General features: G+C 36.3%; 1 protein-coding gene across 3 annotated transcripts in view; it reads right to left on the bottom strand.

Annotated features, from left to right (window-relative positions):
* The window catches only part of FIGN (fidgetin, microtubule severing factor), a 122,029-nt gene that overhangs the window by 52,925 nt on the left and 41,272 nt on the right, over positions 1–27,832 (bottom strand). The window contains exon 1 of one of the 3 annotated variants that reach the window (XM_036023386.1): positions 3,649–3,815. The exons of the other annotated variants lie outside the window; for them this stretch is intronic. The gene's annotated coding sequence lies outside the window, so the exon portion shown is untranslated. Of the gene's footprint in view, positions 1–3,648; positions 3,816–27,832 lie in introns of those variants that run through there. 3 annotated transcript variants of the gene reach the window in all.

Genomic DNA, 27,832 nt, shown 5'->3' with positions numbered 1-27,832 from the left:
GATAGGGGACAGGCTGGATATAATCAGGAATGGTGATGACCTACAGGAAGGTGGTGGGTCTCATGAACTAAAGGGATGCAACTCCTGAACTCTGTATTAAGGATACCTAAAGTCTGGTACAATTTTGAAGATAGTAAGTTTTCTTCCCATTTTAAAAAGTAAACAACGGCAATGAGAACTGATGATCTTCCTGCTATAACATTTCCTTTAGTCTCTCATTCTGCTGCATTCCAAAGCTGCCTCATCTACGATACTCTTCTTCAGTTTCAAAGATGTTAAATACTCTTGTATATTTCCATGGGCCTACATTTCTGGAAAGTTATCAGAATTGTTTATTATTTATTAAATTTCAATACACACATTTTATGGTTCACTTGCAGTTTGACTGACATAAAACCTCAGACATTAGCACTTTCCCCCTACTTATTAATCATAGGTGTCCTTCCAAAACAATCTAAACTTCCATTCATTTTATCTATATGAGCAGCCACTAGTAAAACATCATTTCTTTTCCTGTTTTTCTCTGCTTAAACCACCTCTAAATCTATCTGTAGGCCAAATAGATTCAACTTGAGTTCATAAAATAGTGCTGCCCCAGCAAGACTCTACTCAACCTGTCTTTAATCTTCAGGGAAGTTTAACTGTTACCCCAGGTTTAAATATTAAGCTCTGTGAGTCAACACTATAACCACAAAGATGAATCAGGCAACAGATTTCTTTTTTGAATGAATTTGCTATTTCATAGTGAGCTCAGCAAACCAATTACGTGAGCTCTAACACTGCATCGATGGCCAGTTGATGTTTACATGGAGGTACCCCGAGAGTAAATTGAAAACAACTCCCCAGTCTAAGCTGACTGCCTCCTGGATGGGCACTGTTTCCCCTACAGGCTGGTAAAATGAACTGTAGTTTTGTATAGTAATTCAGAAGATAATCGATTATTTGCCAGTAGTCTGTTTTTGAGTTGCCACTTATTATTATTTTTTTTATCCACTCCAGGGACACACTTTCAATTTCACAGTCTTCTGCACATTGTGGACAGTGGCTTTAATTTCTTAAAGGAAAGTGCACATTCTCTTTCTATTATAGTTAGACTCATGGCTCTGCAAAAAGCAGGCGGGGAACTTTATATCCAGGGAGGAAATGTCTATGCTTACGTCTGCACGCTCACCCATCTGCAGTGTCGTGGCTTATGAGCTGGGAAGGGAATTAAGGAAGAATCTTTCTTCATCTAATGAGAGACGCCTCTGTGTTTCACAATCTTAGTTGTTCTGTCTGAGGGATGGTAAACATTCCTGAAGGTACCATTCTTTAATTGTTTATGGATTATTTCTCTTTATTTTACTGTTAAAATAAGAGTTTCTGGCAGAGTTAAAGAGAATCTTGTCAGGAAACAGTTGTTTTCCTCCTGCAGACTAACATTCCTGCAGGCAATGCAGCAAATTAACCAATATAAATGTTTCCTTCAAAACACAGAAATCTTTTATCTATTTAGGAAGAGATCACACAATATAACATGCTGAACTATTTCTATTAAGCCCAAAGATGACAAAAAAATTGAAAAGAATAAATCCATTATAAAGAATTCATATCTGCTGCTTTGTGAGCAATCCATAATACACCGTATTGTGCAAACTATAGGAGATGATGACCTAACAATACAGAATGTAGAGAGGGCTTTTGACAACAGAAAAGCTTAAGAGAGAGTGTCATTTAATGGAGAGTGAAAAAAATGATCCTGGATTCATTTTCCTCCTTTATTTGTTGTATCACTTTGTAAAACCTTTCTATGCCTTGCTCTCTTCATCAGAAAAATGAGACCTATGGTTTTATTTTTATAAAGTGCTTTAGGATTTAGGAGAACCCAGAATGCATTATATGATGAAAGCCACCATGGTGTATGTCACATGACTACAGCAGAAAAGGATCTAGGGAGCAAAAGCAAAACATGAATCAGCAATGAACACTCACTTTGTTTTTTAAAAACCCCAGGAGGTGCAAATATATGTCAGAATTGAAGCTGATCCTCTTTCTTTATAATCACACTTTATCTGGGTCTGGTTTTGCAACTTGAGTTTAGTAGAACGAATATGAATGAAGCACAGAGTAAGGAGCAGGGTCTCTCTCCTAATCAAACCCCAAGTCACTAGAGGTGGCACCAAGAGCTATGCTAACTCATGCTGAATTCCCCAGAGGATCAGAAATAGAGAGCTTGGGACATCTCTCTGCCCCCTTCCTCAGCATGCTGTCATTCCCAACAGACTTACGCTTTGAGGAGATGAATCGACAAAGGAGGATCTGACTTTTCAAACCGCCCCAAGTTACATGGGTTTTTATGACCACAGGGGAGTCAGATTGAGGGATAATGTCAATCATCATCACTTTGAGACATAGGTCAAGAGAGTGTTCTAGGAGTTAGGAGTTCTAGATTCCAATGCTTATTCCAACATAAATGTACTGCATTACCTTCAACAAGTCAAACTCTCGGGACCTCTGTTTTCTCAACTAACACTGAGGGTGAAAAAGTGTGGGAATTGATTTCAACGATGTCCTTCAAAGACCTAGAATTCTATTATTCTTTGAGTGCAAGAATAATTACTTTAGACCTGGAATATATAATCGAGTAGGATAGGTTTCAAGTATCAAGGTAACTTTCTCTGGAAATAATATTATCCTGGCATTGCGATGGTAGAAATGAGAAAGACAGAAAAAGACCACCATCAAGCAGTTGGCTAGTGACAAAATTAGAAAAAGACTTCGGGATTTGAACACAAATTTTGATGTTTTTTTAACACTGCAGTTGATATTCTATAAATCCCCCAACTCAAGAAGTCTAAAACTAAACATGTTAAAAAGATAGTTCCAAGCACACAGACACACATTTTCTGCCTCCTCCCCACCCTGACCCACTATGTATGTACATACTTGACCTTTGGACAACGTGGGGTTGCTGGCATAGACTCCCCACAGAGTTGAAATCTGCATGTAACTTCTGACTCTAAGATTAACTACTAACAGCTACTGTGGATCAAAAGCCTTACCAATAATATAAACACCCAATTAACATATTTTGTATATGTATTATATACTGTATTCTTATAATAAAGTAAGCTAGAGAGGAGAAAAGGTTACCAAGAAAATCGTAAGGAACAATACTGAAGAAGAGAAAACACACGTACAGTACTGTACATATTTTTTTTGGGGGGGGGAACTTTCACTGTCTAGGGTGGATCTGCATAGTTCAAATCCGTATTGTTCAAGGGTCAACTGAATAATGTATCTGTCACAATCTGGATTTAGCAAGCAAACACTACTTCCATATAAACCTGTTCTCCTTTCTGTACCCTCTGTTCTTGGTTAATATCACCCCAGAAGCCTAGTATGCAAAGGCAGAAGCAATGCCATCTTCCTGTTCTCTTCAGTCCCACTCGGAGTCACTCTGCATTCCCACAGACTGCCAAATACAAACCACCTCACCTCTGACTTCACTCCCACACTCCCTCTTCATCCCCAGCATGTTGCACCACTCAGGCCTTCACCTGTTGCCTTACTTCTGGTGCTCCCAACTGGTCTCCTTGCCTCCAAATCCCTCTTCCATATATGAGCTTAAAAATAGTTTTAATATTAAAATGTAAATATAACTTTTACTTGCTTAAAAACTGTCAAAATTCACTAGTTTGCCCATAGGTTGAAAGGTAAGCCTCCCAGTAGAAAACACCAGGCCCTTTTTGCCCGTGGCCTGCCTTTCTAACCTAGCTCCTTCCACTCTCCATGCACACTGCATGCTTCAGCGAGAACAAATGCGTGTGGATATTTCCCAAGTGCTGCATATCACTGTGCCTTGGCATGTGCTAGTATCTGAGTCTGGAAACCCCTATTCTTTTCCCACTGTTTACTTGCAAAATCCCATTCATCTTTTAATACCCAAGTAAATCATTCCTCCACTGGGATCCCTCCAGCTCTACACTTCCCTTTATAATTAACCACATCCTATTCTAAGCTGCTCCTGCACTTTGGACAGGCTTTCATTGTTTGCATTCTTCACACTGTACTGTAATTGTTTATTTGAGTGTCTCCCTCCATCACTAAACTATGAAACTCTTAAAGGCAACAACTGCATTTTAATCATCTTTGTCTCCTTAGCACAGAAGCTAGAACATGGAAGGTCCTCAATATGTGTTTATAACTATGAATGAATGAACAAACAAGCAAACATTCACTCAACAACTATTTTACCAAATGACTCACAGAGTTCAAGGAGATAAAAATTCTATCAATAACCAAGAAAAAAATCAGGTAAGGATATTCAGAGAATTATATTGTATAATAGGAGAGATGACTGGTTGTTAACATTGGTACATATTGTCAGGAAAGGCTCCCTCAAACCCGTAAATGACAAGATCTATCTCACACGCTTTGCCAAAAGAATACCTGTTGTCCTGAGGGATGAGCAGCAGCTCAAACTGAGGATAAGAGAGTCACCAGGCTCAGCTCAGAGGGTTTTGGTTTCAGCGACCAAGTAATTAGGAGCTATACATACTCTTATAAGAAGGACCAGGAGAGATTTGAGTTTGGAGGACACAATTAAAAGTTATGCATTTGTCTTCTTCAATTTGTAGATGCCTATGAGAAGGTGTCTAAGTAAAGATGTCCAGTAGGCAGTTAGACGCAGGAATCTGGTGCTTTAGAGGGCATGGGGACCAGGGAAAAAGACTTGAGAGCCATCAGCTTCCCCCCTAAGTGATGTCATGAGGCTGGATGACATCACTTAGGTAAGTGTGTACATTAAAAAGGGCCAAGCCCTGGGAAACACTCTAACATTTAGAGTTCAAACGGAAGAACCAGCAAAGGTGAATGAGAAGGATACACCACTTAGCTAGGAGGAGAACTAGGAGATCATGTTAAACCATGAGAAGAAAGTACATAAAAAAAGAGGCAGTAGTCAACTATGTTGAATTTAGGCTGACAGATCAAGTAAGACAAAATATTCAATTACCAACATCCAAGGATGCTGGGTCGCTAGAACTCTCTTCTCTGAGAATAGAGACAGGAATGAAGCCTTATTCAAGGTGAAACTCAGCTCTTTATAAGAAACCCTGGAAAGATATTACACAGTAATGAAAAATATTTTTTCTCTATGTCCAGTTAAAGTGAAACTTAAAATGGGTAAAACTTTGATGAGATTTAGAATCAATTTCAGGAAAAATTTCCTAGCAGCACAGTTACCAAAATAAAAAACAAACACAAAACATAACTTCCTATCATGCATTTACAGGAAAAACTCTCATCCCATTGCACTAATCAATTTAATCACTCCTTTTGTTTATCTATATTTTCGAAACTGAAATAAATAGTTGGTCAAAAATCACTCAAAATATGATTGCTATTTTCTCACACTCAGAGTACATTCCCTCCTAAATCTGTATACCTAATGGTAACTAAACATATAGCTCACCTTTTAGATCAAGACATAAGGGTAATGCATTTGACCTCATACAAGATATTGTGTGAATTAATAATTGTTATATTTATGGGTTAGAAAGAAAATCTGTTTTAAAATTTGTAGACTGAAGATGAAATGAAATGGCTCATTCTACAATTAAGCTGTCAGTCATAGCAAAGCTGAAGGAAATAAAAGACTATTTCCTTTCACAAATTCTACACCTCAAGTTAGTCTTGTTTCCTTCTTCTAGAGAAATGACAAAGTCTTCAGAAGTTACAGTCTGTTGAGCAAACTCCCAAAGAAACAAAACTACTGTCCATCCAGGTGTTATCCCCTACTTCTCTAGTGACAAAAAAAATTTTTTTTAAGATTTTATTTATTTATTTTTAGAGAGGGAAGGGAGGGAGCTGATGATAGAGATAGAGATAGAGATAGATAGAGAGATACAGAGAGACATCAATGTGTGGTTGCTGGGGGTCATGGCCTGCAACCCAGGCATGTACCCTGACTGGGAATCGAACCTGCGACACTTTGGTTTGCAGCCTGTGCTCAATTCACTGAGCTACACCAGCCAGGGGACAAAAAATGTTTTTAATTCTCTTTTAATTACTAAAGACTTCTATGATTAAAAATGGTTATCCTTAAAATATAGATATATATGGTTTAATGGAAGAAGCTAACAAATTCCCACTCATAACCTACTCATGTTTATTGAAGTACTGATATCTCACTTTTACAGGGAGCAAAAGATGTGCAAACATTTTGTACATTAATAAAATATCTAAGAAAAACAGGAATGACTATCATAAGGCTTATGTTCTTTTATTATACAGAAAAAAATGGGCAAAACAGTAATTCTGATGGACAGAAAAGCTCAGCTTTAGCATAACTAGAGTGATCTGCTTGGGTGCACCACCATAATTTTATAATTATCTTAAAATAGATGTGATCCCTTTTAAATTTTAGCTGCCACAAAGCATTATGTCAAATATTAAAGTGATATACTGTTAATACTACAGTATGCAATGAGGCTAGCAACTTTGGGGTAGAATATAGAATAAGATGACTTTTCAAAATGTTTCGTGATTGCTTAGAAGCAGGCAAAACCGAATCAAACCAAACCCTATGAAAACAAGAGTCTCAATTGTATGAAGTAACAACAGGGGGTTACCCTATATGGATAGACACACAGGGTAATGATGCCACCATGTACATTTATTTTTTATGAATGAAGCGTTTTCAGCAACTTAATACCATCCTCAAATTAGACTAAAAGTCTCCTATTATATATGCACAAAAATGAATTTAGCAAAGAGAAAAGACTTTTGGCCTTTATGACAAGACAGCTGACTATGGTTCCACTTATTTTTGGAGAGTCTTTTTAATGAATGCTATTGGTCTATTTTAGGAACATGATTAGTTCATCAATAATACTTAACCACCATAACATCAAGATCAGACCGGAACAGCAACTACTATACAACATGATGATTCACGTTATCCACCCAGCTGGCTTGACTTGGCAAACAGTATTTTGCAAGACATTGTACCAGCATGGGGTCACCTGAAGATGCAATGTGCCCACTCACTGAGTGCTGACAGTGTGGCATGTAAACTCGACTAACGCCCTCACCCATTTTTCTGCATCCTGGAAACTAGCAATACCATGGGTAGAACAGGTAGGTGGTTTAGGAATAGAAAATTGCAACAACAATAAAAAATGGAGAGACAAAAGGGAATCAACCTTCATAGCATACTACACGCCATGCATGTTGGAGGCTCCATGTAAGATACAGGCAGTGCTATCAGATGTGTACATACTATGGACAACAACAAAAAAAACATGCAGAAAAAAAAGTTATGAACACAGATCCCCACAAAAACATTTAGTGTGGGAGGTATGTATACTCTGAACTCAAGAGTTGTATGTACATGGTTATATTTTCTGACATACTGCACTAGTGTTTGCCTCATGATTTCAGAACAGATTTGTAGATTTACAGTCATTTATGCAATTACCTCTGACCAGTCTATGATGATTCAATGTATCAGCAAACAAAGGGTAACTGTCAAAACAGGTCATGCCGTTTCAAAGTGGAGCACCCATGGGCATTTTCAGGGAAGAAACAGAGAATCAAAATTCCACTTATCTAAGTTCTTATAGTTCTTTTTAATAACTGAGCAAGATTTTTACTGTATTTTAAGCATCATTCAGTGTGTTAAGTACAATACTATATAACATCAGAGAATTACTCACAGCTTCTGATTCACATTAAAAAGCATGGGCTGATATCAAGCCACAAAATGGGTGAGGGTTAACACGACGAGGTTATGAAACATGCATATAATAATTCTGAAGTCTTCGTCATTACTTTTCTCAGATAAATTTAGTATAATTTCTTCATAACTCTGTGAGTCATTGGCCAACTCATTACAATAATATAATCAATATATTACTGAGACAGAAATATCCTGGCAATACAGCAAAACTCTAGAAAAGCCAGTTTCTAAATTAATGTCAGAGCATTACACATGTGTCATAAATGGCTCACAAAGGGATGCCAAATCATCCCTGTTGCTGAGATAATTGTTACGCTTTGATGTTTCTTAAGATCGATTGTGTTAGTTTCTAGGTCAGGGCTCTTTCCCTCTCTCCTTTTTTGCTTCACTCTTCAATCATAATATAGCATTAAAGTTATTTGACAATGAGATAACTGAAGTTATTTCAATGGTTCTAATGTAGCAAGTGTTTTAATTCTACTTGACTGGATTTGTTACAGAGGCGAAATCCTTGCCAAGATTTATTAGAGAACTTCTTATGGTCCTATGATAACCCTCAGAAAGCTAAGACACGAAACAAGGAGCTTGGGGCCCAGGTTTACAGGATGAGGGGCCCCTATGAAAAATCTGTGATAAAAACTTTATGCCTTAGTTATATTTTCAAGTGTATATTCTGCATCTCCTCCAAATAGGCTGTAAGTTCCTGTTTACACCAAACAGGTGCTTCACAAATATTTGAAGACTGATTTATCGAAGAAGCATCCACACACAACCTTGTGGAAATTCAAGAGAGTCCTCTATCTATGTGGGAAAAAAAGTGCTATAGTCATTGTTTTGTTTCCATGCTTCTGCCAGCCAGCATAAGAAAACAACAAAAGCAACAGCAACAACAGAAAACATCAACGATGATGCTTACAGTTAAGTTTAGACTCTTCCACTGTTTATACGGTCAAAAAAATACACATTTTGTCTCTTGGGGACAGACTCTTTAGTTCAGTATCTTCTTTGCATCAACCACATATTTTTTGGAAACCGTAACTTTTATAAGCTGGTTTTACTTTTATTTTGCACATTTCCTTGGATGTGGAATTTATTCTACTTTAATTTCTTTAAATCACCATCTCCATTATCTTACCAAGAGGAAAGAGATACAGTGAAATATAATAGGGGGTCACAAAGTTACATTTTACATTATTGCTGTTTTTTTAATGCCAATGCATAACTGGTTAGAATGTTGGCTAGAAAATATAAGTATGTGTGTGAGGACAGGAGCTAAGCAGCTTATGATAGGGGGAGATTATTCAAAATAAAATGGAGTTCCTTAGAGGAGATACAAATGGGCAATGCTCGAATTAATTTGCCCTGCATGTGGAGCCACAGAACTGGATCTGCAAAGTGTAAATAAACATCCACCTTGGGATGTGGGATTCACTTAAGGGTTTCTTCAAATGGAAACATACTTGTTGTGAGACAGTGGGTCCCTGAGGAGAGAGAGGGCTACAGAAACAGACTTCATTTCTACTGTTTCCTGCAGTAAGTTGAATCTGACAGCTGATTCACCTCTGGACAAGGACAATTTTTAAGCCAAGATTATAAACATAGTCCATTTTTCTGTCTTCATCTTATCCTGGATGGTGCCTTACCCTAAGATTTCAGTGTACAAACTCAAGTTCAGTGAACTCTCTAAGATTGCTATGCATTTCCCAAAGAGAGTTTCAAAAATTACTCCGCCAATTCCATGTACAAGTTCCATTAAGCCTTTATTTAATTGCCTGGGATTTATGAAAGATCTTGTGACAAAGCTGTGCTGTGCCATAACTTATCCCAGTCTGTGAAGAGGAAACTGAAGATCAGATAGGTTAAAACCATATGTTCTCCGGGCCAGGGAAGGTAGCTGTTCTTTTCCTCCTCCTATTTTCATGGCCCTGCACAGTGTAGTGTAGTGGCCATACCGCACAGCGGGCAGAGCTTAGAGTCTGGAGTCAGACAGAGCAGGCCTGGAGCGCAAATTCCCAGTTCTAGCAATCATTTGGGGAAGTCACCTTAAAAATGTTTTTTCACCATATCTGAGCCTAAGTTTCTTCACCTGTTAAAATGGAGATAATAATAACATCTATCTTATAAAGCATTAGATAATTAAATGAAGTACTACATGTAATGTAATCAAATGGTGTCTGCTACACAGCTAATACTGAATATATTAATACATTATTAATAGCATCTGTATTATTATTGTCTGGTACATAAGACGTACTTGGTATTATATGGAATTAATGGATGAAAGCAGCTATTAAGCACCAAACTGGAAATGTGATTTTCTCACTTCCCATTCAGTTCCTGCCTCTCTTAAGTCATACTATATATGTAAGTAGAAGAATCCTCAAAGATTGATAAATTAGTTTAACTCACTCAAATTCAGTATCTCTTGCAGGCATATGGGAAGAATGAGCTTTTCATACTTATCTGAGGGTGTTATTTTTTTTCATAGGTTTTTTCTTTTCCCCACAAATGAGCTGAGCTTTTCTAATGTAGAGATTTATCACTGAGGTAATGCTCCATTTCATGACTTCTCCATCATGTCTAGCATTCAAGAAATGCTATTGCCAATATTTCCACTAAGTTTTTATTTGGAGAGAAATCTGGACAAAAAAAACTTCTGTTTCAAAGCTGTTTGTAGTCCTGCACAGCTAACTGCATTCACTGTTTTAAGAAGAGACTGAGAATGTCTAGTGTGGGAACTGTTCCCTGCCAGCTGAGGTCCCACCCAGCTGTAGAACACACCAGCAGAGACCTAGAGAGGGCTGGCTAGGTCCAGAACCTGCATAAGGATTTAATCAGCTTTGGAAAAGGGACTAGAAACTCTTATAAAAGGAAAGCTGTCATGAACAGCAGCACTTGCCTAGCAGATAACAAAACAAAATGCTAGTTGCTACAATGGGGCCTATTTACACAATCATAAACCGATCTACAAACTCCTGTTCTCCTATGCAAAATGCTAGTTTTCAGTTGTTAGAATAACTACCATTTCCACTCTTACCTGTACTAGAAAACTAGACTTTTCTCCCTCGGTAATTAGTGAATTTATTTGTTATGTATCCTCTCCTGGCAAATGAATAAACTCAGATTTGTTGCCGTTGTTGTTGTTTTTAAAAAGACATGGAAATTAAAATGGCAACTTTAACCTAAAATTACAGTAATATAGGCAATCATTGAATTTTACAAAAAGGAAATGATTTGGGGACTATGGCAAAAACATTTTGAAGGATTCTCTAAAGTCAAAGAAAATTTAATATAAAACAAACCTTGGTTCAAACCTGTAGGATATGAAATCTCAGAAAATTATAATGCAGTTCTTTAGATTTCTTAAGTACCTTCTTTTTCCATAGTGATGAAAATCACACGTATGATTGCTCTGTACAACATTCCTGATGAAAATTAAAAAGACTATGATCTTTGCCCTGGCTGGGTGGCTCAGTTTGTTAGAACATAGTCCTACTACACCAAGGTTGAGATTCAATTCCTGGCTGAGGTACATACAAGAAGGAACATGGGAATGCAGACTGGTACAGTCACTGTGGAAAGCAATATGGAATTTCCTCAAAAACATAAAAATGGAACTGCCTTTTGACCTAGCAATTCCACCGCTGGTATTATACCCTAAGAATTCTGAAACACCAATTAAAAAGAACCTATGCACCCCTGTATTCATAGCAGTATTACTTACAATAGCCAAGTGCTGAAAACAACCTAAGTGCCCATCAGTAAATGAGTGGATCAAAAAGCTGGTACATTTACACAATGGAATGCTATGCAGCAGAGAGAAAGAAGGAACTCATACCCTTTGCAACAGCATAGATGGAACCAGAGAATATTATGCTAAGTCAAATAAGCCATGCAGTGAAAGACCAATACCATATGATCTCACCTATAAGAGGAACCTAATGGACAAAACAAACAAATGAGCAAAATAGAACCAGAGGCATGGAAATAAGGAACACATTGACAGTGACCAGAGGAGAGGGTAGAGGGGGATAAGAGTGGAAAGAAGGGGAAGGGACTAGTCAAGGGACATGTATGAATGACCCATGGACATGGAAAACAGGGTGGGGACTGACTGTGGGAGCTGGGGATGGGTGGTGCCGGGGAGAGCAATGAGGGAAGAATTTGGGACAACTGTAATAGAACAACAATAAAACATTCAATAAAAAGCAACCAATAAATGCACAAATAAGTAGAATAAAAAATCGATGTTTCTCTCTCAAATCAATACATTAAAAAGACTATGAATTTTCTACAGTCATATATATGTAGATAGATATAAAAGTTGAAGCATTAAGTATTTAAATGGCTTTCTGAGAAATAAAGTTACCTTCTGAAGAGAGAAGAGTAACTTAAATCTTTGGTTGAAACCCACTACTCACAATGGATCTACAGTAGCTTATGAACATGACCCTTTATGATACCAGCATAATATTTCACCATGAAGTCTTAATTTATGTAGGTGTTCTTTGATTAATTATTTGAAAATTTTATAAAATCAAAGCACTGAATTATTTTTCATGCTATATTTGGGTTAATATAGTCTCTTCTTATTGGCCCAAAAATAACTGGAGTAACATTAATATAAATGGATATTACAGGGCTTGGATAAGACTTTATTTCCTCTTCTCAATTCTTCAGTGCATCTTGCTTTACAATTGCTGACTGAACTGAAAGAGTGTGTTTCAGTTCAGTCAGCAATTGACACCATTTATGGTTTATAAGATCTGAGACAGAGTTTTCATACAGTAGGAACAGTAGGATATCATACAATAGTATCTAACTACCTATAAATCTACAAAATTGTATAATGAATCAGTAATTCTCAAAATGTAGTCTCCAGACCAGCAGCAATGGCATCACTGGGACCCTTGTTAGAAATGCAATTCCTACACAGCCTTAATCAAGATCTCTTAAGTCCAAAGTTCTAGGCAGGGCATAGTAATCTGTATTTTAACAAGCTTCTGGGTCATTCTGATAAAAGGCTTGAGAACCACCCGCCCAGACTCAGAGTTCCTTGATCCAAATATTTGCATATTTGCATACCCAGCACTTGTTTCTAGCATCACCCTTTCTACTTGCCAAGTCTTTTGCTTTAATGCTTAATTTTTTTTCTCACCAACTATTTTCTCAACTGTATGGAACCATGGCCATTTGTATGTGATGGGAAGCAAGACATGTAGGAGATAGTCATAGATAATTTTTCATATATAGGAGCAAACTATTGCTTTTATAGTCAGTTTCAAATAGCCAGGATATATGAATATAAAATGTTTAAGGTGAGTATATTCAATAATGTTAGAAAAATTGCCTAAAGGGATTAAACTATTCACAATTACAACTGACAAATTTAACTGTAGTTCACAAAATATCTCCTATCTCCTTCAAGAACCCTGTCCCTTTTCCCAGGAATCTTGCCCTGTAAACACCAACGGATATTTGCAAGTTTCATTTAAGAGTTGTTCAATGTTATGGTCTTGCAGAACTATGTCTTACTTAAGAGAATAGTTCCATCCCTTGTATCCTGTAGAGAGTTGAATACAAATCACCAAAGCAACACTGTTGACCAATATTTTATTTTATTTTATTATTTTTAAAGTATTTTATTTATTTATTTTTACAGAGAGGGGAAAAAAGAGAGAAAGAAAGTGTCAACTTTGAAGTTCACCTCAATTTTCAAAGAAACAGTCTCCTTCTTTTATCTTTTTTATTGTATTGCATTAATATCATCTCCAGGTTTGTTTCTTTACATGTTAATTTAAAGGGTTACCTAAGTTCTGCCTTTATTTACACAAGCTAAGAACTCTAATATATAAAATATATTTTAAGATATTCACTCCAGTTTTCTTTTGCCAAAGTGCCTCACTGGCAGCTAACTCTTGTGCTGAAAAGCATATACCTGGGGGAAGTTTGGTGGAGTGGAGTGTTGTGTATAAAATGAAAAGGTATCAGCAGACACAGCCCACAAGATCACAGTAGCTTCAATATCTGTCATCAGATACATTAGAAATGAATACCAGAAATGTATCCCACATTGTAATCAAAGTTCCATTTAAGGTAAGAGAAGATGTAAATCTGGATCTGTAGACAAATCATGCTGAAGAGAGCACATATAAGTTTCTCTTTTTTTGTCTGCTTGTTTTTTAAAATTCATTATACAAGTTTTCTGAACTTGAGTAACATGAACTTATTTCCAAAGGAAAAAAAATATTTGAAACTACTGTAGGTTATAGACCAAATGCCCTTTCAGGAAATACTGACTTAAAAAAATTGAAAGCTTCTTCTATTTAAAATAATGCATTTCAATTGATTTCACTATCAATTGATAGTGATTTCACTATCAAGCAAATTTTATTTACATCCTTATAAAACATTTTTGTTTTCATAGTAAAATAAAAATATATAATTAAACATTCTCACAGATTTCAGGAAGACACCTGTTGGAGCACAGTCTGTGTACCCAGCCGAGAAGCACTGCTTTATACTAATCGACGCCATCCCTCTCAGTTGTATAATCATCTAAAGTAAAAATAAAACGCATGCCCAGTAATATTTTTGAAGTAGTAAATTATATACATATATATTTTTTAATTCATCTGTATTTGTCACAACCTTTTAAATCAGGATGTGACTCAAGCCCCACATTGCCATTAATTCATATTACCTTGACATGTATTTGATCAATACTTGAGGTCACCCTTTTGAGAGCTCTTAGAACTTGAATTATCCAAGATAGGCACTCCTATTCCAATTTAGAGGATATTCAGAAATTGAAATTCCATGGGTTATAATACAAAAAATTATATTCCAATATTTATGCAATAAAGTATTATAAGTATTGTATCTTATAACATATAGATAACCAAGGGATAATATATTTTAATGGAAGGAGGAAAGGATGTCTTTCAAATTCTAATAATCGCCCACTCTGCGTATGTGCTAAACACTGTTGATAGCAGTAATATCCTTGTTTGCAGCTCTACTTTAAGCCAAATGATCTGTCTCAGGAAGACTACGAACCATGGAGTTAGCAGAGTGGACATGGCTCTGCCAGAGTCTTAATCCATCTGAAAGATGATAAAGCATATTCCTTGCGTGGAATACGAAATAAAAAGTGTGAAATAGGACATTTTATTGTTTCAAAGTTTTGAGTTTCTTGAATTTCCAAGTAAAACCTACCAATAATATGAGCATACATATAGCATCTAAAAGTAATATGAATAATTTTATCCCAAATTACTTACTCGTACCACCCTCTTTTGGCTCTCACAGCCCACTGTATGTAACTCTATTGTGGTACCTGCGCCTGTGTACAGTTGAATATGCCTACCTAGATGTCTCCCCGCTAGACTTTGAGCTCCCTAGCAGGCTACCTAACACAGAACAAACCAGTAAGAAATACTGACTTCAAAATTCAGTAATTTTTAAGAGTAATTCATTATTTGAATACATACCACATCCAGGTACCATGCTAACATATTTATAGGAATTATATATTACTCACAATGGTCTTAAGCAATAGTGCTATTATGATTGCCTTAGAGATTATGAAACTGAGATGCAAAGACATTATGTAACTTGCCTCTGTTCAAACATTGATTAAGTTTAAGGGCTCAAATATAAGCCTAACTTTTTTTAAAGTATTTTCTTGCTTCTCTGTGGGGGTCAATAAATAGTTGTTGAATGAACTAGTACATGAATATCAATGAATGAATGAAAATAATACTATATTAAAGCAAATGGTACCAAAAATTCTACATGCTTGAGCTGTTTGTCATCAAATCTTAATGTATAGACTAGATTGTTTTTCTAAGGAAAAAGAGGGATATTTAGTGGGAAGATCATCAAAGGGTAAGTTTCTGAGTGATACAACATGAATTTGCATACTTTTCCAGGGAAAATGATAGAATCACTTTTCCTCCTGGTTTATGAACAACTCTGTGGAGAATGCTAGAATAACTGCTGTGGGAAAAAAAAAAAAAGGCCTGAAACCAATCCAGGAACACTCTTTTCTTCAAAAGAAAATTCCAACTGATACAGCCAGGAAATGTGGCTTTGAACAAGGAAGGCAACTGTGAGTTGGCTCACACTAGATTGGACATCTCCCAAGTGTTTTTCCCTTGGAGCTGCAGTTTGGCCTTGCTTTTAGGGGCTAGTATGCTAAGTGACCGAGACTGCAAGTACTCAGAGACCTCAGGATAAAAATTCTGGCAGACAAAAAATTATTTAATCTACTTTCTTTTCCTGTTACAGTCTTTGCTATTTAAAAAAAGAGAAGTCACTATGAAAAGAATGTGAGTTTATTTTAATGGGAAAGGCATTTTGAGGATATAAAAATTCCAGTTGTATAATTCATTAACAAATGGGCATTTCTTATCCTTAGTAAAATTTCAGACTTCATATTTTTCAATATTTGATTCAACTGTATCTTAATTACTATTAGCAGGAGCATAGAAATGAGGCTACATTTTCAGGGTAATACTGTATTCCATTTCAACTAGTATGCATTATGCTTGGTCTGTGCTAAAAGACATGTGGCGAGGGGCCTGTACTTCAAGGCACACACATATTATCTTGTTATAGAGAAGAGACACATGCAGAAAATAATTTGAGTGCAAGACAGTATTAAAAAGGGGGCTAAAATATAATCCAATAAATTACCATTACAGTCATGGGTGTAGGGAGAGACGAGGTACAAAGTGTTTGAAGGGTTGCTTTTATAGGTGAAAGGAGAGTTTTTTAAAAAATGAAAGATGCTCTTTCAGTAACAATGTGAGCAGAAACAGAAAAGCACAAAATAGCATTCATTCAAGTGTTCATTCAACAAATATTTCCCAAACACCTGTATGCATAAGGCCCTGTGTCAAAAGCTAGCCTTACATTTCTTCTTTTTCAGAGAGAATGAAGAGATCACACGAGCAGGGGCAAGGGCGAATTTCAGCTATATGGCTTTGGTTGAATCACTTAAATTCATTCTGAGCCTTAGTTTCCTGCCTTGTGAAATCAGAGGATTTGCTACCAGTACCCTCTCCCACCCCTTTTAGCAGTGAAACTATTTACAGTTCTAATGAAATCTTAAACAACCCAAATGTTAAGGAAGCAGAATCTACCTGTTCTGGCTGAAGTAGGAGGGAGGGGATGAGGAGAAGGAGAACCCAGATATGCCTATTGTCAAGCACTCTTCCTTCTTCTTACCCAGTGACTACCCCCAAGGCTCCTCTTCAGAATCCCAGAATTGCAGGGGAAATAATTTTCCAACAGTTCAACTCCTAATCTCTCAATTCACTCCCAATTGTAAAATGCTGCAATAGGAAATACAAGCCACCAGAGGATCCATTTTTGAAATAGTTTGGTTATAAAGAATACTGGATTCCAGGATGCCAAAGCAGTGCAAGTTCTTAAGTGAAATGACAAAACTGCTATTTGAAAGACTGTTCTTTGAAAGTGTCTGGTAATGCCATTTAGGAGGGACTGGAAGAAGAAAACTAGATATTAAACTATAAAGGCCTTGGCTAGGCTAGAATTACTGGGGACAGAACGGGTCAAACCAATACAGCTAAGGGAGAATCTGCAGAACTTGGTAAGATTAAATAGGGAGGAAGGAGACAAAGGATTCAAAAATAGCACTCTAGTTGTAAATCCCAGATGGTACTACAGAGAGATATGGTGAAGTGCATCTCGAACTTAGTGTACACGGGAATTGGCAAGGGAGCTTTAAAAGATACTGATAACTTGATCTCACCCCCAGAGATTCTGAATTAAATGGTTAGGGGTGTAGCCTGGGCAGTGGGAAGTTAAAGCTCCCCAGGTAATTCTACTATTTAGCTAAGGTTGAGAACCACTGAATTAGAAGGATAGGGAGTTCTGGAAGGCCTGAAGGATATGCTTTAATGAACGACCTCTGTTGTTTTTATGATCCAGCTAATTTTTATTAAAGTTGATTTTTTCAACTTCTTTGCCCAACATTAAATACTAACCATGTAACTACAGAGTTCTGTGTAATAGCATTCTTTTCTATATTATCTTTATGGCATTTCCAAAGACACTAGTCTCTGTTTTTCCAATGTTTAAAATCCATTATTAAATAACCTCTACTAACAAGAAATGTGTGCATGTGTGTGTTTGAGTGTGTTTAAGTTATGTGTGTAAAGACTATCACTTCAAGAGTTTTCCTTTAAAACAAATTGTTACTATAGAGTCATAATGATATATATCCCAAAACTGTCTTTCCTTAAAATATGAACACACAAAATGCAGAGACTTATTAATAGCATATTATTTAGGCACTCTTACACTGAAATACTACTTAGTCTCTATATGGCTATTAAAGTCAAAAGAAGTTTAGCCTTTACTTTGCCAAAACATACTAAAAGCAAGATAAATGAAAATTTAAGTCACAACAATCCTTAATATTTGCACAGACTTTTTGAGTTTTTAAAACCCTTCTACAAACATTATCCAGATGGATCCTAACAACATTTCTATCATAGAATCATGACAGATACTATAATTTTCTTTTTCTAGATGAGAGAAGCTAAGCCCAGAAGTTACGTAACACAACCCAGTCCCAGTGGTAGAATATAACCCATTAAACCTCATGTTTTTTCCTTTTTTTTTTCCTATAGTTTCTCTCTACCAAACATTCTAGTTATCAGATGCATGTCCCCAATTTAGGCTCTATGTCCTATAAAGCTTTATCAGTACAATAGTAAAGGCATTATTTTCTACTTTTATTAGAACTATGAAAATGCTTATTTCTATTACCCAACTATAAGCTTCCTGAAGGTTGGGTCCATGAATGATTGTCAGAGTCCTATTTCTTTTCCTCCAACCACCTAATACATCTTCCATGTACTCAAGCAGTGATGGGAATTTACTCTCTCATTACTGTATTCTGTTTTAGCTCAATCTGTTACACTTCTAGTTCAGCATCAGAAACACTGTTTTCCACATTAACGTGTATTCCTGTGCCACTCTCATGTGATGCATATGGAACCCTTTACTGTCCTGTGTAGCAAACGGCTCTTCAAACAAGGAAATGACTGCCACCATATCTCTTCTTATGTTTTTTTTCCTATTCTCAAGCCTAAATTTCCCAGTTTCTTTAATGATTTAGAATAGCATAAGTTTTTAAGATCATTTACTTTCTCTGACAACATCCTCCAGATAAAATTAATGTTTGGCTTAGAGACCCCAAGAACACAGCAACACGATCCATAGAGAGTTCAGAGGAACCACTACCTCCCTTGGTATGGACCTATGATGTATAGATTAAGGGAATGTTAGCCTGCACAGGTGTCATGCGCATCACTTAGAGGGATGAGCTAGCTTTCCTCTTAGGTCAATATTAATGATCTAACAGTATCATTACCTGAATTCAGTGAAGTAAGAAACAATTTGTATGTGTGAGTTCTTCAAATGGTTTTTCCTGAGACATGAAATACAGTGGTACCTGATAGAAAACGGAGAAGCCAAACCAGTGTATGCTCATGGACAGTGTGGGTTTTCATTATAACTACTAAAAGAAAATCTCATTCAACCAAAAATGGCTTTGTAGAGCTGCCTTCAAGTCACAGGACATAAACCAAAAAGTGAGGATCATCATGAAAACATATGAAGAAAAAGCATTCCTTCTTTTAAAGCAGCTTTATAAAAAACCATGTGTCAAATCTACCAAAGGCACAGAATTATTTGAGAGAGTCATCAAATTTGGACTTCTTCAATTTGGCTTTAAATCTCATAACAACTTCTCAATCATTATGTCCAATGAGATGATTAAATCAGTACAAAAGCAGTGACAAATATTGTCACAACATTTTCAAGTAATGGAAATTCTAACAAGATATAGTTGAAGTTCTGAATAGATTTCAATTCTAATTCCTTCAATTAGAAAAAGATGGGTAACCAATCCCCCACCATAATTTATCCTGACACAAATAAAAGGAGAATGGATTTCAAATTATCCCTACTCATGATAGTTCTATTCTAGGCAAAGTTCCTGCCACAAAACAGAGGGTGAAGGACTTCTAGAAGAGCCATAATTGCTATAATGTTGATTAAATGTACACTTAACTCGGGAAAGCTATTCTGTGGCATGGCAGAGCAGTCTTTCTAGTGCCATTAAAAAACTCTTCAAATACAATCTTCTAAAAGTGGTACTTTGATGAGCAATACAACAACATACCTGAAGTTTCACTGCTATGTAAAGCAGAGGCTGGAACTGCAAAGCAGTAGGAAGTGTGCGTGAGACTGCCATATGAATACTGTAACATCACACATGCATTTCTAGTTATGAACCACACAGAGAAAGACAAGGTTTATTTTATAGTTATAACTCTTTTGAGGCAAAATATCAATTTTGTTTGATCAGTACCCATCATACCTCATTTACTACATTTAGCTCCAAGTGACATTTAATTATATGTATGGGGTAATGTTGCCCCCCCAGACACACACGTCTACGTGTGTGTGTGTGTGTATGTGTGCATGTGTGTGTATATTTGGGGTAGCACTGCCAATATTAAAGATAATCAGAAGAAAGTGACAAGGGACAAAATGTACTTAGCAAGAGGGACACATGTGCTTGGGAAGGCAGACTATGTATTTGCATTTGTTGAATAAGGTTAAATAACTTATTATAATTTAAAATCTTCGGTCATTACTTAATCATTATACATTTCATGTCACGATGTGTGTGTGAGACTATGTACACACACGCATGTACACACACACACTGAAATGCTGCCAGCGAGATTTCTTTGCATTAAGAATAGTAGTATTACCAAAATTATAGTCAAGGTTTAAGTTATGCTTCTTGGAGGCACTTGTAAAATTTGGAAGAGAAAAGAAGCAGAATGGTATTCTAAGAATCAAGCTGTGTGAGTAGTATTTACATACTGTAAACCAACGTCAGGCTTTGCCAGCCAGACAAACAGAAATGCTCCTCCGGAACAGTTATGGAGGAGTGGTAGCAGCAAGCTAAACAACTAGTTCCCGGGTGCTAGTTTAGGGAGCAGAACACCATCAATTGACACTTGCCTTTTACAATTTGAACACAGGCAGGTCACCTGACCCCCCAGCCTCACACACCGCTTAGTAAACTGCATTGCTCCCCAAAGAATAATTTATCTTTTCCTTTTCAGAGTGCTAGAATTCACTCCAAAATGAGGGAACTGAGAGTGGTCAACTGACTTCATATCAAAACACTATTTTTTGAGAAAGAGTAAAGAATAGAGAAATCTAGTCACAAAAACAATTAGTTTCCTTTTTTCCCCACTTACCATTTGATTAAGTACATATCTACCCAGGGAACAAAATGTTCTGCGTTATGACTAACAACACAAATTTAAAATTTAGCAGTATATTAAGTCTTTATTCTAATACTAGCTTTTCATAATCTGTTTTTAGTGGTAGGCCTATTTTCAAAGTAGAAATAAAAAGTGAATAATAACATGAAAAGTTAAATCAAGCCTAGGGAGTCCTCACAAGATTCAGTGAGGAACACCGCCATGCCTAACCAAAATACCAGAAGAAGACATCATCTTAGATTAGTAAGTTAGGGGTGCGAGCACAAATGCCTTAGACAGCTATTAACCTTCTTAGTGAAAATTGCATGATGTTCCAATTATATTTCATAAATAAATGTTCAATAAATCCCTAAGGGTTTGGATTTATCTTATTCACTGATCTCCAAGAATGAAATTTGTCATAATATATTTGAGCATGCAACTCCACTTTATAGAGAAGTATTTATATGACGTTCACTCTCACTGAAGTGAAACATTCTAAAACCAATGTCTTTATGCCATTGCCTGATTATAAAAGATACTTCATGTGAAAGAGCCAGCAGATCAGTCACCAATGAAGTGAGTATCCAATTTATCTACCATGTGCTTAACATGGGTGAACCTTGTAGTAAGACATGGTCCTAAGTCTGGCATTCCAGTTGCAAAACAGCAAATAAAAATAAGACATAAGCTAATTTAGAACTAAACTCAATATTGCAAATAAGAAAAATACTAGAATTGAAGGAGATCAGCAGCCTTAAATACTTTTAAATAAGATAAGCCTTGGTATTAGTAGCAGAAAATAAAGAGGATTTGTAACATAAGAACAAAGGTAAAAAAAACAGAGTGTATATTATGTCTATGGGAAGGTAGAAATAAAAAAAAAACAAACCCTGTTTAGAATGGAAGATTAGACAAGGTTATTGTAGACTTAGAAGTAAGGGAATTCTGATTTAGCATGGTGAAAGCTGGAGGCTTCAGAAGGCTTCTAACAAAGAGGTAGACATGGTGGAGGTAATGTTCACCTGACTATGCAACCAAGATAATAAAAAGTGGGTGGAAGGAAGGGAAACCTACAGCCAGAGCTGACAACTTCAGACTCCTCTTTCATTTAACAGAATAGTACAGCATATATTAGGAACTTTGTGTTCAAGTTTGCAGAAAGAGACAAGCAGGGTCTAACAACTATTTGTGAAAAAAGAAGCAGAAAATTTAAGTAGCCTATTAGATGATGAATACAATGGTGAGAGTATGAGACATTGGAAGAAAATTGTAGCTCTGGCATGAAGTCTTTCAAATAACATGTCAGAGACAAAGCCTGTCTTGTGAGTCTGAGAGTGATGTTCGTCCCTTTATGACTGGTTTCATGGGTCCTACGTATCTGCCTTGGTCTCATAAATAGTGTACATTTCCATACCATATAAATTCTCATTATTTTGAATTTTGACCTTCTTTATGCCTGTTTTTAGGCTTGATTCACTCTCAAACATGCCTCAGACAAACCAGAAAAAAATAATTTTAACTGAAAAAGGGAAATGTATGACTAATACAGAGGGGGATCAAACAATACCATAAAATGGAAATGATGAACCTTTTTTAAAAACAACAGAGAATTTCAATTGACTAGTGTTCAAGTACTGAGTCACTCTGAATTACACAGAGCCTTGACCAATATTTATTGCTATATGTTTTAGAAGCAATTTCCATTTTGATGGGTTGCTTCAAAAGTGGTATTCTGAAGCAGTTAGGTAACATAAAAATATAGGATCAAGATTATGTCTGTCAGATGAAAAATATAGCATTTATGCAGCATTATATAATCCATTCGCTGGTTTATGAGCCCAAGGTCCCCACGGGAGTGTCACAAACCCACATAATATGCTGCAGGGTTATATTTTGCATTGAGAAGCCAAATGAGCAGGAAATACTTTCTAAAACCACAAGTGTAGCTAGAATACTTGTACTCAGTACCATGAAAAAAAGTCCTAAATTACAAATAGTTTCAATTTGGCAGCTTAAGATATCCTCAGTTTGTGTGACCCAGACATTAAAATACACGCACTGTTTCTCCAGTGTGTTAGTACCCCTCAATTGTTAAGATACATAGCACATAAATCAGATGGCCAAATTGGGCCTATGAAAGAACAGTTACCAATGATTCAATGTCAAGGAAGCCTACTGCAGTGTTCCCCAAGGATGAGGCCAGTATTTCTTAAACACTCCAGCTAACTGCCTTCAATAAAGAAAGAACACATGATACTTAATTTCAAAGATGACATCACACCAGGGATAGCTGGTGTGGCTAACTCAAGAATGGACATAATTGGAATTCAAACAAAAGGTTTTATCGTGGACAGAAATTGAAAAACAAAAAATAAAGGCTAGAGATAAGATCATACATTTATGGAAGAAAAGAATACAATGAGACAGCAATCTCTAACATCAGAAACAAATGTATAAAACAGCTGTAGAGCTAGAAAGAAAGCAAAAAGGAATCCTGATTTGTAATGCAACCATTTTCAAAAAGTGTATCTAATCTAGGTAAATTTATATAATGTAAAATGTAATAAAGCAGTTATATGATGTTATTAGGTATGCTTATTATTAATACCAGTTCTGTCTAGGAAAAGTACAAAAAAGTTACATATGTAAAATAGAATTTATGGACATATTAAAGAAGTCTAAATTATTTAATCTAGAGAAATAAGAATTGAAGGTGGTTCAAGAGTTTTGAATACACAAAAGGTTATTTGTACATAGTTGCTTTACATCCTAAAGAAAGAACAAAAAGTATACAGTTCATGTGGCAAAAACAGATTTATAGTAAAAGTGTAATTTTATACTTTTCAAATTTTGAAATAAGTGGCAAAAGTCAAAGTTTTGTGGGGTTCTTAGTGGACTCCATCCTAATCTGTGATTTTTATACTGTAGACTCAGTCCAGACTAACACTAAAGATTTCACTAGCCAATAGTAGGAATTGACTTCCAACCAACCCAACATTTTCCAACATGCTTTTAGGTGAATTATCAGCTCAAATTGTTTTTCAGTCTTTTGCTTAGACCATGGATCTCAACAATAAACTTTTTCCTACAGGAAATGGACCACTGACCATTAACCACAGAATTAAGAATACTATGCACATTCTTCTCAACATAACACTAAATTTATCTTTCAAATTGACGGGGTTTCCAGAGGTTGCAAACTGACAGTCCATGGACAAACTGCAGACTGTACAGTGTTTATAAATTTTTTTACTACTTACTTAATAATTTAAAAAATTGATACAGTCTACTTAAAAGTGGAGTATCTGGTATATCAAGGGAAGAGACGGAATGGGAGGGAAAGGAAAAGGGAAAGGGGAAAGAAAATCCGGCAACCCTGTGCCTTTATTTTTCACAAATCAACAATCTGCTAGTACTCTGGTGACAAAGAAGATCTTGGTATCCTGTCCTCCTTCACTCATTTATAAGCCATCAGGTCTAGGGTGCATCTGAGTTTGCTGTGCCTGGTTTACAAGTGTGAACATTGTCTTATTTTGCTATACGATGTGACCTATTTTAAACAGTGGCTTTAATATGCCTAGCATATAGTACAGCACACTCATTACTCCAAGAGTAACTTAACACCAGGAAGTCAGCAAGGGGCAGCCACTAATGAGTGGCTAAGCAGTTTTTCACTCTAGCCAGATTTCATTTGGTTACCAAATATTTCATTTTATCCACACGAAATAGGTTAGTGACAATCAAATCTCCCTCACTTCTCAAGAAGTGAGGACAAAATTAACCCCTTTAAGAATTAAAAATAAAGAAAACCAGAGTGGGGGTGTAGAATAAGAACTAGGGAAATATGTACTACAGCCAGAGCCAGAGGAATTTGCAATTATAATCAAGAACAAAATGTTCAGTCCAAGGAAAAGACAAATCAAAAGGCTTTTCAATTTGTTTCTAAGGATCCTCTCCAAGATGTGAATATAAACCCAAAAGCAAGCTCTTCTTTAAAAATTTTAAACAGTCGATCAACTTCATCTTAAGCATTTGTTTTGTTATACCTAGGAAAAAGACTATTCTAAGATTGCTGTCTTAACAAACAAGTCTCACAAAATGAGATTTCACAAAATTTATGTTTCACAAAAATAAAATGTTCAATTTACATCATTGTTGAAAATTATAAAAGATAAAATTTTCAAATCAAAAGATAAACAGAAATTTTTAGCTTGTAAGCATGTTTAAATAGGAGAATTTTATATTGTCAGTTACTTGTTCAGATAAAAGATTATCACAAGAGAACATGATTCAATAAGGAGCAAAGGCAGGCACAGAGCTGATCCTTCTAGACACATCCAGGAGATTAATTGGAAGTACCAGTAGGAGATGTTGGTGCCTTTCATAAGGTAAAATTATTTATAGTTATGCTCTTTAGTATGATGTTAGAAAGAAGCTCAGTAATATATAGCAATATGATATCAAGTGTATTTTCTTCTAAGGAGCTATAAGCACCTCATATGCTTAAAATATAATTTATGTTATACATGGCAAGGAGGCTAATAATGCCTCTTCAATTTAGTGAAATGGCTTAAATTCAAAGCAATAAAAGAACTAGAAAAAGAAGTTTTAGAAAAAGTCAATCTACTATACACGTCTTTCTACTAAAGATTATAATTCCTAAAGGGGCTTGAAAGTCTGTTCCTGAAAGGTAATAGAGGAGACCGACTTCTATTAATGCCGTGCCCTCTGACATCTAGTCTAGACTGTGAAAAGAAAAGAAGAGAGCATTTACTTTTAGTAGTGGACATATTAAAAAGAAAAAAAGTGAGCAAATTCAAAATAGCTATGTGGAACAAGGCGACCCAGCCTGGTTTAACAGAGAACCGAAATGTAGTCGAATGAAACCTATAACCTCTGTACCAGAGATAGTGAGGGAGACAAGGAGGCAAATACAACTTAAGAATCTGTGAAGAAAAATTAAAAGAAGTCATGTATGTGTGTAACAGGCCTCCCACTCTCTGCACAATAGATGGTCCCAAAACAACTTCAGACCTAAAAAGAGGCAGCCAATCCCCTCAGCACTTCCCTTAACCGCAGCTTCGGTATCTTCCCATGATGCATTTTCGTTTCTTAAGGAAACTGAAGGCAACTCAAACCAACAGGGCAGAGTAAACCAGAGCTATGTGAACTCGGCCACGAACCACCTGAAACCCGCTTCTAGTTTCCAAGTGAAAGCAAATCCCACTGACTTTGTCTCAGTCTCTATGAAAATTCCATAAGTGGCACAGACCCTTTAACTAATCAGAGCGTCAGAGTGTGTGTGTGTGTGTGTGTGTGTGTGTGTGTGTGTGTGTTCAGGGGAGTGAGGGGTGGCCAAGGAGATCAGATGAGCAAGGGGTTGAATGAACCCTTAGAAAGTACCACAACAGCAAGAAGAATGAAAACATGAACAGGAAGTACACAGACTGACCCATTCTCTCACAGCTTCTCCAGTGCCCAAGCCCATGGCTTAAGTGCCCAATAAAAAGACTGATGAATGAACCTACAGCAACAACAACAAAAAAAAGTGTGTCTGTTTAAATTGCATGTTCATGTCACAAAGTCTTACACGACGTTAGTTATCAGGGAAGCAGTCCACTTGGTCATGATAATCACAATCTAAAGCAACCATAATTAGAGTCGTTAAGCCAATAAATAAATAAATAAATACATACATACTACTAAAATAATGTATTTTAATTCTGGGAGCAAAATAATGCATTTTAATTATTGCCAGCGAAATACTTTCCTTTATTAAATAATACACAAAATATCATCTTATTATGTATCTGAAGTGACAAGAAATAAAAAAGCTAGATGATATTGTAAACAGCAATAACCTAAATACCACATTAAAAAACTAAGGCACATTACTCCACATTCCCTTTCGTTAGCTGTTTCCAACTTTTGAAATCACACAGCTAACAGAGGACCTGTCATCTCGACCTTCCTTGTGAGAGCTCTGTGAGCGTGTATGGTTTGCCTTCGGCGCATCCCAGGGAAGAGCTCAAAGGCCCAGGAGCAATCTGCCACCATCTCAATGCAGCGGGGCCCAGACAGGGCTGTGTGTTTCACTTCTGTCAATATTCTGTATGCCCAAGTCATTTCCTTCTTCTGAGATTGGGAAGAGATGCATAACTTCCAAGCAAACATCATGCTCACTAGAGACAACAGCCATTATGCAGTGAGCCCATTAACTTGGAATACATATTTTTTCTAAACAACTTGGGAGAGTAAATGCTTAGATTAAGGTTTCCCATAGTATATTCCATGGAACACTAGATTATACAGTTAACTCAGTTTCAGGAATGTTGTATATTATAACCCTCTCTCTCAGATTTTTCTTGGATGAAGAAGCTGAATGAAGATACCAAAAGAAAGAGTGTTCTAGAAAGAAGACGGTTAATGATAACAGCAGTTCCCTTAGCAGGAACAAATTAGTAAGAACAGACATGAAGAGGCACGCCATAATATTTCAACAAAATTAGCATGACATCTGGTGAGGTGTTTCTGAACCTCAGAGTATTTCCTGGTTACCCTTGAAACAGACTGAAAAACAAAGGAATGGCTGGTAACTTAGCTCCCTTTTCCTTTTTTTTAATCACCAGAAAATCTCCTACTTATTGTTTTAAGACCTACCTTTGACATCACTTTCTGAAATTTGAGCAAGGAGATACTGCTAAAATTGTCCAAGTAGTTAATTCCCTTCTCTTCCTATAGAGGCAATCATCTAAGTCATGTAATAACCCTGTGAGAAGCA

This window comes from Phyllostomus discolor, chromosome 4, assembly GCF_004126475.2.
Source record: "Phyllostomus discolor isolate MPI-MPIP mPhyDis1 chromosome 4, mPhyDis1.pri.v3, whole genome shotgun sequence".
Lineage (NCBI taxonomy): Eukaryota > Metazoa > Chordata > Mammalia > Chiroptera > Phyllostomidae > Phyllostomus > Phyllostomus discolor.
The sequence above is the reverse complement of the archived record's forward strand: the minus strand, read 5'-3'. Positions and strand labels throughout refer to the sequence as shown.